A 13,615-nucleotide genomic window follows, 5' to 3' on the forward strand; every position below is an offset into this window, starting at 1 on the left:
GGATGCAACCATTTCCTACTGGGATAAGATGAAGACGCACCCACAAGAGACCCATCTAGGCAACCTCGTCCATACTCGAAAGTTGCTCCTGCTGTGTACTATAGTCTTCTTGAATCAATGTTATATGCTTCACACTACGTGTTCAACATTATTAGCAAATCTGAAAAAGTTTACCTACAACGGATACAAACAAGACGGAATACCGGAAGCTCGGCGCTTCAGGTTTTGTGTTGATCTTATGTGAGCAGCTCTCTATGCATGTTTTTCCATTCATACATAGCTAAGAATGCTAAATATTCCGTCATATATTGCCAAATAAAATATGCATATGTACATACATGTTAAAGATATACAGTCCCTGGCCATATTATTAGACGGACTGCAGATTCTATGCAAAATCTTAATTATCGGGTGTTTTTCAGCTTTATTTTTTCTAGGAACTGAGTCTTGGTTGTGATCACCTCTTTAGCCACTTCCCTCTTCATCAGCTCCCACACATTTTCAATTGGGTTCATATCGGGGCTATTACCCGGCCAATTCAATAGAGGAATATTCTGCTCCCGTAAATAAGTTTTCACCGATCGCGACGTGTGACATTCGGAAACCACTCTCTGAGCTGGAAAACCAATCGAGTTTGCAAGACTTCTATATACTGATCTTGGCTCATAATACCTTTTACCACGTACAAACTTCCAGTACCTTTGCCGCTGATCAGATCATCACATTTATAGGATGCTTCACAGTTTGAACAACGCAGTCAGGATTAATTTTTTCTTCAGGACGGCGGCGCACAAACTTCTGCGAAATTTCAAATGTGCTTTCATCGCTAAAGCAGACCTATCAAGAATAGAAAAAATAAATGAATATCCTAAGTATCAGTGCTTATCTGTCATTATTTCATAGTAAGTGATGCATCTAATATCACCTTATCGATCTCCAGAAGTTGGCATCTTTATCACGCCACTGTGTGGCCCATTTCCGACGCTTGGCTTTCGTCGCAGCCGTTAACTTGGGCCTCTTGACGGGTCGGCAGGCCTTTAAATGTAAATCCTTTAATTTTCTACGTACAGTGTGCTCAGACGCAATTACATTAGCACCTTCCAGTTGAGATTTTATCTGTTTTGTAGTAGCACATCTGTTTGCTAGGTAAATTTTCCTTAGATATATTTCGGACCTGGTAGTAAAATGGGTTTCCCACCGCATCTATTCCTTCGTTTCGGGCTTAGTTCATGGCGTGACTCTACTTTCTTCTTTATACGTCGTGGCTTCAAACACCTTCAACCTTCGTAATATTTCGCGGTCGGAAAACATCTTCAGATCAATAAGGACCTTTACTTCAACTATTCTACGCGGTGAAAGGTCGCCTTTTTTACCCATGGTTAAAATGTTCAAATTTATTATTTCTATTTGTTAAATGCCCTGCACACACAATAAACAAATAGTGGCGTAGTATAAAACTAGGAAATAAATTAACACACCGTATAAGACCACAAACAAGTCGGGAAACCGGAAGCTAAACGCTTCAGGTATGAAAGGTTTTGTGAATTTCTTTTATAAAGAGATTTGGGTGTGCATTTGTCCCATTAGCATGTAGTACGTAAAATATGCATATATTATGTGAAAATAGCCACTTTCAAGTGATATTGACATTCATAGTCTTGAATTTGCAGAGAAGCGCAGATTTAACCTAGTATAACTTTGTTAATAATAGTGCAATTTTCACCAAATTTGGCAGGATCATGGTCTATACTATAGCCTACATTGCTGCAAAATTTTGTGATTCTAGGGTGAACTTAAGGGGGGTTTTCCTGTCAATTACTAAAAATTATAGTAATATACTATTATTAACTTTATTGGAACAGGTATCGAAGCTCACTTATTTTTTTCAGATTTTTCGGTTGGGTAGTTCCTGAGAATGGGTTCGTTAAAAAAATGACCACTTTCAACCCCCCGCACTCCCCACCTTTTCAGCAAAAGTCAAAACTAATACCGGTTTCCGAAAGTACTAACCGAGACCTTTAATTTGATACCCCACATGACTATATTTGATGAAAAAAAAATTTACACCCCCCTTTTGCATATATGGGGACCCCCCCTTAAATTCTTCATAAGAGGATGTAACTCACTATATGCGTGAGCGTTCACAGTTCCAACCTTTCTACCAAATTTGGTGTTAATCGCTATAACCGTCTCCGAGAAAAATGCGTGTGACGGACAGACAGACAGACAGACAGACGGACAGACAGACAGACAGTAAACCGATTTTAATAAGGTTTTGTTTTACAAACAAAATCTTAAAAACATAGTCTGTACCTATAGCAGTCGAGAACAATACTGGAACAAATCTATACTTATTTGGGCTCTTGAGCTAAAATGGTAACACTGTAATGCGATACGTAAAAAAAATATCAAATAACACTGTATTATAAATTTCTCAAAGAAAAATAATTAACGTAAGGTTAAATGTAAATAATATCGCATATAATCCAGTGCAACATATACAATTATCAATAATTTAAAGTGCGTCTAATAAATTGGCCAGGGGCTGTAAATATTGCGCACAAAATTGATCTAAGGCACTTGACGCATTTCCACTTTACTCTGTGAACGAAAGCAGACATACGTACACACACGTTCATCTTATTGAGCACTACCCGCAAATTTCATCACCACATACATATGTATACACACACACATGCCTGTCTCGAGTAATTGATATTAATATTCAAATAACTAAAAAAAGTGAAAAAAGTGAAAGTGCCTCAATGGACTCCGCCTTTATATAAGTTCAGTTTATACATATGATGATGACGTCATGCACGTCCTAGAATGCAATAAATTTACATGAAATGCAATAATTTCACTTCCAGTAACTTTGTCAATTATAGTTGGATTGCGCCCAAACTTTCCAGAATTATATCATATATTATTAGCTACAGTGTTGCCAAATTGTGTTTCTAGAATGAACTTAAGGGGGGTTTTGGGTTAATTTGTAAAACATGGTAATATACTATTATTAACTTTATTTGTGCAGATATCGGAACCGGATGTATTCTGAGACCTAGACTTCGTAGAATTGCACCACTGTGTTTTTTTCAGATTTGTCGGTTGGATAGGTTCTGAGAACAAGACCTGTTTCACTTTTTGGGTCGCACATTTTGACCCCTCACTCCCTTATGTTTCATCTAATATCAAATATAAGATCAGTTCGAAAAGTACTAATTGATACCCGACATGACCATATTCTGTGAAAAAAAATCACATCCTCCTTTCGCAGGTATGGGAAGCCCTCTTCAAACGCAACACAAAATGGCACCACTCTCTGCATGTAAAAGGGCACACAGACTACTCGTTCTAACAAAATTTCGTGGCAATCGGTTCAGCTGTTTCCGAGATAAGGTTTTGTTTCACACAAATTTGACAATTTTTTTTTAGATTTTTGGGTTTGGTAGTTTCCGAAATTGAGTCCTGCCTCACTTTTAGTGTACACATTTTGATTCTTTACTCGCGGACTTTACAATTTATGTCAAAGCTAATATTAGTTTCGGAAAGTACTCTTTCTTACTTTTACTTACTTTTCATTTGATACCCCACATGAATATATACGGTGAAAAACAATTTTACATCCCCCCTTTGCATCTATGGTGAGCCACCTTTTAAACGGCATGTAAATTTATGTCACTCACTGTATGCGTGAGATTTTATAGTTCCCATATGTCCACCAAAGTTCGTTTCAATCCGTGAAGTCGTTCTGGAGAAAAGTGCATATGACAGACACCCAGTGAATCGATTATAAAAAAGGTTTGGTGAGAAGTAGATTCTTCATAAATGGAATTTTAATATTTTACTTGAATGTCAATTATTCTCGTTAATTATGATGTCAGCCTCTTATTTGCATGGCTTAAAATGCAGAAAATTCGCGGGAAATTGATAATAGCCAGCAGTATGGTGCATGATACCGTCCTCTATGCTAATGAACTACTCCTAGTATAAACTTCAAGAGAATTTCATAGTCAATTTCGAAAAGTTGGTGATATACCAATTGTAAATTTGCTTGTTATCGGAATTGAACATATTAGGTTGGGGAAAAAGTAATATCGTATTTTGTCAATAGATGGCGACACTTAAACATATCTTGTGTTGTACTTATCCCATCGGGTCATACTATACGGCGATTCGAAGACGACAATCTGGGCGTACGATCATAAAACTGTCAAAAAGATACAGGTGTCTTTTTGACAGTTTTATGATCGTACGTTTCAGTCTCAAGTTATAACGCGTCAAAGATGGAGTCCACCAAGGAAGAAATTCGTCATATTTTACATTTTTACTACCTGAGAGGTAAAAATGCAACAAAGGCGGCCATAAAAATTTGTGAAGTTTATGGGTCCGATACTGTAAAGATTCGTACAGCACAGCGTTGGTTCGATCGATTTCGTTCTGGTGTAGTGGATGTCAAAGATACACCCCGTACTGGTAAGCCAATCGTCGAAATTATCCACGTAGACCGGCATGTGAGCATTCGCTCGATTGACAGGAACTGGGTAAGGGCCATAAAACCGTTTGGAACCACTTGGAGCGATTGGATTCCAAAAAACTGGATGTTCGGGTGCCACACGAGTTGACGGAAAAAAAATATCTTGGACCGAATCAACGCCTGCAATGCACTACTGAAACGGAACGAATTCGACCCACTTTTGAAGCGGATGGTGATGAAAAGTGGATCACGTACGAAAATCTCAAGCGAAAAAGATCGTGGTCGATGCGCGGCGAGCCAGCCCAAACCATCGCCAAACCCTGATTGACGGCCAGAAAGGTTTTGCTGTATGTTTGGTAGAATTGGAAAGGAATCATCCACTATGAGTTGCTCAACTATGGCTAGACCCTCAGTTCGGTCCTCTACTGTGAGCAACTCGACCGTTTGAAGCAGGCGATTGGCCAGAAGCGGCCAGGATTGGTCGGTCAATTGGCATGGTGTTCTGTTCCACCAGGACAACGTTCGGCCTCATACATCTTTGATGACCCGCCAGAAGCTACGGGAGCTCGAATAGGATGCATCCACCGTATAGTCCTAACCTGGCACGAAGTGATTACCATCTCTTCCGGTCCATGCAAAACGTTCTTGGTGCTACTAAGTTCGCCTCAAAAGAGGATTGCGAAAACTGGCTGTCTGAGTTTTTTGCAAATAAAGAGGGGGGTTTTATAAGAAGGGGATTATGGAGTTGCCTTCTAAATGCCCAGTTTGCGAACAAAATGGCGCATATTTGACTTAAATCGGATAATTCTAAGTATGTTAAATAAAGCGTTAAAATTCGATCACAAATACGACAATACTTTTGCCCCAACCCAATATTTTGGGACCTAGAGTTCATATAAGTGCAATACCTTGATTTTTTTTTGGGGTAGTTTCCGCAAATGAGTCCTGCTTCACTTTAAGTGTGCACTTTTCTTACTCGCGTATTTTACATGTCAAAACTAACATCGCTCGAGCAATCGATACCTTTCATTTGATATCTGACGTGAAAATATTCGATGAAAGAGCCCCCTTTAAACTTCACCTAAATTCAAAACTTGTTGTTTCTTTTTCGTTGGTGTGGATATTTATTCTTGCAAATACCGATATTTCGGGAACCACTTGTTCCCTTCATACCAAGTTAGCAGTGATGAAGGGAATAAGTGGTTCCCGAAATATCGGTATTTGCAAGAATAAATATCCACACCAACGAAAAAGAAACAACAAGTTTTTATTATTTCAATTAATTAATCGTTGAAAACACCGCATAATTTCACTCAGATTCATTTCATAGTTCCTATGTGCCCACCAAATTTCCTTTGGAGCGGTGTAGCCGTTTTGGAGGAAAGTGCGTGGGACAAACAGGCAGAGAGTGAATCCATTCTTATAAGTCCTTGTTTTGCACAGGACCTTAAAAATGACTGCTGTTTAGTTTCCAGTAGGTAGGTATTAATGCCCGCTTCGATGAGTCCAATTAGCGCTGTTGTGCGTGTGACGTTTTGATGTTACACTGCTAAAATCCTAAGCTCACGACTGCTTTGGGAAGAGCAAAAGGAGTGGGGTCTAACCGACTTGAATCTTCAGAACCAGATCGTAGCATTTACGAAAGATAGCAGCTCTGCCCCATGCAATTGTACCTCTCTTTGAGGTCCTCAAACAATTGTTTGCCCAGTGTCCGCAGCTTGGTTTTAGTTACATTGTACTCAATTCCTCTATCTAACAAAATATCCCAGATTCGTTTATGTATAGCAGGATTTTCGCTAGTAGCTGTTATGTTTGTTGCTGCAGTTGAACCACATCAGCGGCAAAAATCAGATGTCTGATTTCTTTACAGAAATCAGCGAAGATGCGAAGAATAGTTCGGCAGGGTGATCCTTAGGCCTGCTCCAGGACCGGTTGACTGGTATCCGACATCCAGTCATAAATTCCTCTCCCACCAGTGAGATTTGAACTGAGAATTTCCGCTACGACAGCACTCCAATCACTGAGACATCCAAATATAAAATAATAATTTAATAGAGAACATATATATATTCAGTAACTTGAATTGAATTAGAGCTGTAATAACATAATGAGATTGGTCGGACCTGATTGCTGCGATCGAGACGCAAGATCCACGATGGATTGCCTCCTCAATCGAGGCTTTTCCTACTTCAGATGTTTCTCAGATACCACAAAACAGAATCTACTTCACCCCCGACAGCGCCTTGCTCTGCTCCAAATCGAAAATATTCACCCTTAGATCGTGATAATTTGGACGGCGCCCGGCAAAAAAATTCCAAGAGCGTCTTGTCTCTAATTGCACGAACTCTAACCGTTCAATGACTTTATCTCTCTTTGGAAATTCATTTAAATTTTTCTGCAAATGGCGCACCCATGGAAACTTGTCACGAAAACTGCTCCCAAAAAGAACTCGGAGAGGTGAGAACCATTTGCGTTACCGCTGTTGTAAGAAGAATCATCAAATGTCAATACGCAAGTGGCCACATCTACATTAGCCTTGTTTCGTTCTAATGAAAATCTGCCCAATGACCACCAATGTTACTTTTGATTCAGGACATGAACTTTCAAGGGTGGTATTCAAATTTATTGTTGCATATACCTCGACATTAACTGCTACATCCATCGGATTACCTTTACCCTGTGATCCATCTTCACAAAAGTCAATATTCATGTAATTCTCCAAATTCGGATAATCCTTCAATTTTTATGATAGTGCCGAATCCTGCCCGCCGTTGCGCCATGTCTTTCACCTCGCTTATTGCAGGAAACTCCGGGGAGATCCTGAAACGTTTCCCAGACATTTTCTCAATCTTTCGGTGATTTTACAACATAGCGGCGTTGAGAAACTCGTTCCGTTGTCGGAAGGCAGCCCGCTAGTATGCATTCGCCCATCGAAGGGTTTCACTGCTAGCAAGGCACTGACTAAAATCGCAGATACCGTTTACTACGCTGGACAGGCACAGAGAAACCAGTCTTCTGAGTCTTCCATACACAGAACACAACCCTGACTGGAGGCGAAGTTCTACGAGAAAAAAAACTCATTCAAGCTACCATGCCCCGTCAGGAGGAAGCCCTTCTCAAGCCCAGTGTCCACGACAGAACTTCCTTTAGTAGACACAATTTTAAAGTACTCATATGTGACCCGACCTTTCTCACATTCGTTTCAACTGAACTGCCACTTAGATGTTACAATATCGTCTAACCACCTTTTGGCTACAAGCGGTCCTAAGCGTTCCACCTGATCCGCACTAACTAAATTAGTTTGCGGCCCGCTGCGAAGTGAAAGGACAAGTGTATCATCGAATTGGTTCACTTCTTCCACAGACAGAACAAAGTCTGCCGGGTTCAGTATATGTATAAAATGAAATATATTGACAGATTTATATGTATTTATTTTAGATAGAAAACGCGACGCGAAAAATGCCCTCGACGAACAAGAACAACATTTTTATTGCGTCAAAGAATTGCTAGAACACTATTACTCGAAAAGGTAAAAGAAAACAGGCTGCTGATTCGGCCAAATGTTTTTTGCCTTCCTGTAGATCTCCCAGGCACTCCTCTACTGTTCCGTGCTACGTGCATGACTTTTTCACTGCCGCTTTCGCCTTGTTGTTATCATTTTCATAGGTTACTGGCCCGTATCATCATCATCAACGAATTTGCACGGAGGTCCACCAATTCGACATTCCTACGTACTGGCCTACGCCATCGTTTGCCCTTATAGACTTTTTGGACTATATCATCCTCATTCATACGGATTTTATCCACGACCTGACGGTCATGGTATCGCTCATAGATTTCGTTGTTATGTAGGCTACGGAATCGTCCATCCTCAGGTAGGGCGCCAAAAATGCTTCGGAGGATTTTTCTCTCGAACTCGGCCAAGAGTTCGCAATTTTTCTTGTTCAGAACCCAAGTCTCCGAAGAATACATGAGGGCTGGCAAGATCATTGCCTGTACAGAAAGAGTTTTCTCCCTATGGTGAGACGTTTCGAACGAAACAGTTTTTAAGGTTTTGTGTAACACAAAACCTTATGAAAATCGACTCAATGTCTATCTGTCTGTCACACCCGATTTATTCGAAACCGGCTGAACCGATTGTCCCGAAACTCGGTAAGAACATGTGGTGTGTGAATCCCTTTACATATAGCAAGTGGGTTTGAAGGTGGGGCTCCCTATACGAGGGGGGTGTACAATTTTTTTTCACTGAATATTGTCGTGTGTTCAGTTCAATAACTTGGACATGTGTGTATGCTTTTGTGCATAGAGTAAATTGGAATTGTGCCAAGATGCGTTAGAGCAATTAGATGAAATGATTGTTAATTTAGGATGAGCACAATATTTACATATACCTTTGATATGAATTGTACATACATGTGTATATTGCACTTCGGCAAAATATGAAGAAATACTTTATATTCTTACCTATGTACGAATGGAAAAACGTGCATAGAAGCGCCGAGCTTCCGGTGTTCCGACTTGTTGTAAGCTGTAATAGGCTCGAGATTGCACCCAGATCAGGCATTCGATAGAGCCAAATGGCGAAACCGATCACGACGGGCCGACCCCGCTTGTGAACGGGACAAAGGCTGAAGAAAAAGAAGAAGCGTACGCGGATTTCATCGTCGTAGCTGTTCTCGGTTGAGATTTTCGAGCCTAGATAGGAAAAACTATCAACCGTCACAAAGCTGTAGTCTCCTGTCTTTATTCTTTTCATTTGGCCAGTGCGATTTGATGTTGTTAGTTTTTGGTGCTAAAGTTGCCACCATATATTTCGTCTTGCTGTGCAGTCAAAGATCTCGAGCCGCCTGATCGATCTGAAAGAAGGCAGTTTGTACGTCTCAGGTTGTTCCCCTGATGTCAATAGCACAGCCCAGTAGTTGGATGGACTTAAAGAGGATGGTTCCCTTCGTATTTACTTCAGCATCACGGATCACTTTTTCCAGGTCCAGGTTAAAGAGGACGCATGATTGGTCATCCCCTTATTTAGATCATTGTTGGTACCGAATGTGATCCTGTTATTTTTATCTGGCCTCGCACATTGGTCAGTCTCAGCCTAGCCAGTCAATTCGTCGAGACACCGAATTCTCTCATGGCCACAGTTTTACCCTGACTATGTTATCGTAGGCGGCCTTAAAATCGACGAAAAGATGGTGCAACTGATGTTCATATTCCAATAGTTTTCCCATCACTTGCCGCAGAGAGAAAAGCTGATTTATTGCTGATTTGTCTGGAGTAAAGCCTCTTTGGTATGGGCCAATGATGTTCTGGGCGTATGGGGCTATTCGACCTAGCAAGATATCGGAGAATATCTTATAGATGCTACTCAGCAACGTGATACCTTTATAACTTCCACACTGCATGATATCTACCTTTTTCTGTATGGGACAGATGATGCCTCGTTGCCAGTGTTCAGGCATTGATTCGTTGTCCCACACTTTGACCATAGGCCGATGAACCACTGGATTTAATTGGCCGTATTTAACCAATTCGGCTATAGTTCCATCAACTCCTGGCGACTTATGATTTTTAGGTCGATGAATTGCATAAACTGTTTCTTCTACACTTGATGGTGGCAGTATTTGTCCGTGGACTTCGATTAGCGGGACCTCCAACTCGCCGATATTCTGGTTGTTCAGCAGTTCATCAAAATACTCAACTCATCATTCCAACAGATCAGATCACCAGATTTCCGTCTTTGTCTCGCCAGGATGAGCATCGAGGTACCTAGGTACTAACACTAATAAAGGAGGCACGCAGTCCCCGTAACAATTGTATGCGGAAAGAAAATCTCCTAAATCTCTGTTGACTGCGGTTATTGCCGCATCCATTTCCCCCTGGAGATGAAGCATCAACAAATGATATTCACAATCACCTGGAGAACGTTATCATGGATACGGCCACAAGCATACTTGCCCCCAGCCGCAAAAGGAGTCGGAACGGCTGGTTTGACGATGAATTTAAGCTAGCAACGGAACGGAAGAATGCCGCATACCGAGTAATGTTGCATTTTCAAAAAACGGGGGCACGCGCAGAGACTTATCGCGAACTCCGTCGAGCGGAGAAGCGACTTCACAGACGGAAAAAGGAAGCCTGGGAGAACCAACAAGCCTGTGAACTAGAAAAGTACAGGGAGCAACCGTACCAGGCGCGGAAGTTTTACCAACAAGTCAACAGGATGAAGCTTTATACACCTCGATGCTCATCCTGCCGAGACAAAGAGGGAAATCTGATTTCCGACAGAATGGGCATATTAGAGCGTTGGGTTGAGTACTTTGATGAGCTACTGAACAACCAGAACGTCGGCGAGTTGGAGGTCCCGCCAACTGAAGACGACGGACAAATACTGCCACCACCAAGTTTAGGAGAAAGAGTCCGTGCAATTTATCGGCTAAAACATCATAAGTCGCCAGGAGCCGATGGAATTACAGCCGAATTGGTTAAATATGGAGGCGAACAGTTACACCAAGTGGTTCATCAACTTGTGCTCAAGGTATGGGACAGCGAATCAATGCCTGACGATTCGCAACGAGGCATTATCTGTCTCATACATAAAAAGGGAGATATCACACAGTGCAGCAACTATAGAGGTATCACGTTGCTTAATACCATCTGTAAGATATTCTCCACTATCTTGCTAGGCCGGATAGCCCCATACGCCCAGAACATCATTGGCCCATACCAAAGAGGCTTCACTCAAGGCAAATCAGCAACAGATCAGATTTTCTCTGTGCGGCAAGCGATGGAAAAACTGTTGGAATATGGACAGCAGTTGCACCATCTGTTCATCGAATTTAAAGCCGCCTATGACAGCATAGCCAGGGTAAAACTGTACACGGCCATGAGAGAATTCGGTATCCCGACGAAATTAATAAGACTAACTAGGCTGACCCTGACCAATGTGCGAGGCAAGATAAAAGCAGCGGGAGCACTCTCAAGACCATTCGACATCAACAACGGTCTACGACAAGGGGATGCGCTATCATGCGTCCTCTTTAATCTAGCCCTTGGGAAAGTGATCCGTGATGCTGAGGTAAATGCAAGAGGTACGATTCTCTTCAAGTCCACCCAATGACTAGCCTGTGCTGACGATATCGACATCATGGGAAGAACCACCCGAGACGTACAAACTGCCTTCATCCAGATCGAGCAGGAGGCGCAAGATCTTGGGCTGCACATCAATGAAGGCAAGACAAAATATATGGTGGCAACGTCAGCACTGAAGACGAATCAACCATCAACATCAAACCGAACTGGTCAAACACGAAGAAGAATAAGGATAGGAGAATACAACTCTGAGACCGTTGACAATTTCTCCTATCTAGGGTCGAAAATCACAACCGATAACAGCTACGATGATGAAATCCGCGCACGGTTGTTGTCAGCCAACAGAGCCTATTTCAGCCTACAAAGACTGTTCCGCTCGAAACGTCTCACCATAGGGTCAAAGCTCTTACTGTACAAGACAATGATCTTGCCAGTCCTCATGTATTCCTCGGAAACTTGGGTTCCTAACAAGAAAAATTGCGAACTCTTGGCCGCGTTCGAGAAAAGAATCCTCCGAAGAATTTTTGGCCCCCTACATGAGGATGGACGATTCCGTAGCCTACACAATGACGAAATCTATGAGCGATACCATGACCGGCCGGTTGTGGATAAAATCCGGCTCAATAGGTTACAGTGGGGGGTCACTTAATCCGTATGGATAAGGATGATCCCACCCGGAAAGTCTATAAGGGCAATATCTATGGTAGAAAAATGAGACGAAGCAGACCCTGCCTAAGATGGAGCGATGGCGTAGCTCAGAACGCCTGACAGCTTTTAGGGATATCGATTTGGTGGACCTCTTTGCAAAACCGGGATGTCTGGAGTTCCTTATTAAGGCAGGCCTAGACCGGATACCGGTTGTTGCGCCGTTGATGATGATGATGATTTCCCCCTTATATGTGTTACGGAGGGCTGTGCTGTGGATGGCTTCAGTGTTAACTCTCATCTGATTGTCAGAGGGGACTCTAGGTGGCGTTGGCCCGTATGCTGACGTAATTCTTTGTTTGAGATTGTGTCGATCCCCACAAGTGTTAACACACTTAGTAAAACTATGTTTTCGTAAAATGTTTCTGGTTTACTGCACGGTTTTATATGACATTAAACGTTTAATATAATATTTTAGGGACCTCAGTTTGAGCGTCATTTTAAATTTAGAGGGTCCTATAAATCGACTATTTTCTAAACACAAATCTGTTACATACTCCAATTTATGGTATCATCCATTTGCTTCTTGTATAGAAGAGGGCATTCGCATTAATCCCTTTGTTAGTGTTACTCTCTATTTCAGGTACAAGCACATAGAGATTCGAAGTCTAGATACTATATTGAGTGACTTATGTTCACTGAAATTGGCGAAAAATTTACTACTATATGAGAGGTTGTGTTTAGAAAGATAGAGATAAAGTAATTTACAATAGCTCTTATGTGTAATTTTGTTTTATTAGATTTATTAATACATAAACTTTCATTTCAGGTTTTTCCTTGTGTGGTTTTCAAGAAAGGTAAGTAAATTTCATAATTTTTTCACTATTGAAAACTTATGATTGGTAACCATCCCAACTATCCCCTCATTCACATATAGCGCCCGATTAAGTACCTTAAAAGCTCTTAATTACAATTTATCTTTCACATCATTTAATCCAAATATATTACTCACAAATATCATTCAAATGAAAAGCAACGGCAGATAATTAATATAAATACATAAAATATATAGTTGTTTATCTTTCATGAAGGCAATTAGAAGAAAAAAGCTCATTGTGCAGATTGAGAATCTACCGTCGTCCCGTAATCTTATAATAAACTTTTTATTTGAAAGTTCTTAATAACTTCTGAAATCACATCATATGTAAACCGTTGATTTCAATGAAAAAAAGTTAGCTAGAAACAGTTAAAATTCCAAAAATCAATCGTTAAAAGTGTTCGTATCTACTTTTCATTTTATCGTATTTGTTGCGCTATAATGAACATAACTAAAATATTCGAAACACCGGGTCAAACCGATGATTTGGTTATAGCTGGCAGTGTGTCGAACCGGCAAAACTACAAATT

General features: G+C 41.0%; 1 protein-coding gene across 5 annotated transcripts in view; it reads left to right on the forward strand.

Annotated features, from left to right (window-relative positions):
• LOC119657780 (protein tramtrack, beta isoform) overlaps positions 1–13,615 on the forward strand; it is a 100,748-nt gene that overhangs the window by 23,129 nt on the left and 64,004 nt on the right. For all 5 annotated transcript variants that reach the window (XR_005250172.1, XM_038064851.1, XM_038064852.1 and 2 more), the window contains exon 2: positions 13,038–13,065. The gene's annotated coding sequence lies outside the window, so the exon portion shown is untranslated. The remainder of the gene's footprint in view (positions 1–13,037; positions 13,066–13,615) is intronic.

This window comes from Hermetia illucens, chromosome 5 (genome assembly GCF_905115235.1).
Source record: "Hermetia illucens chromosome 5, iHerIll2.2.curated.20191125, whole genome shotgun sequence".
NCBI lineage: Eukaryota > Metazoa > Arthropoda > Insecta > Diptera > Stratiomyidae > Hermetia > Hermetia illucens.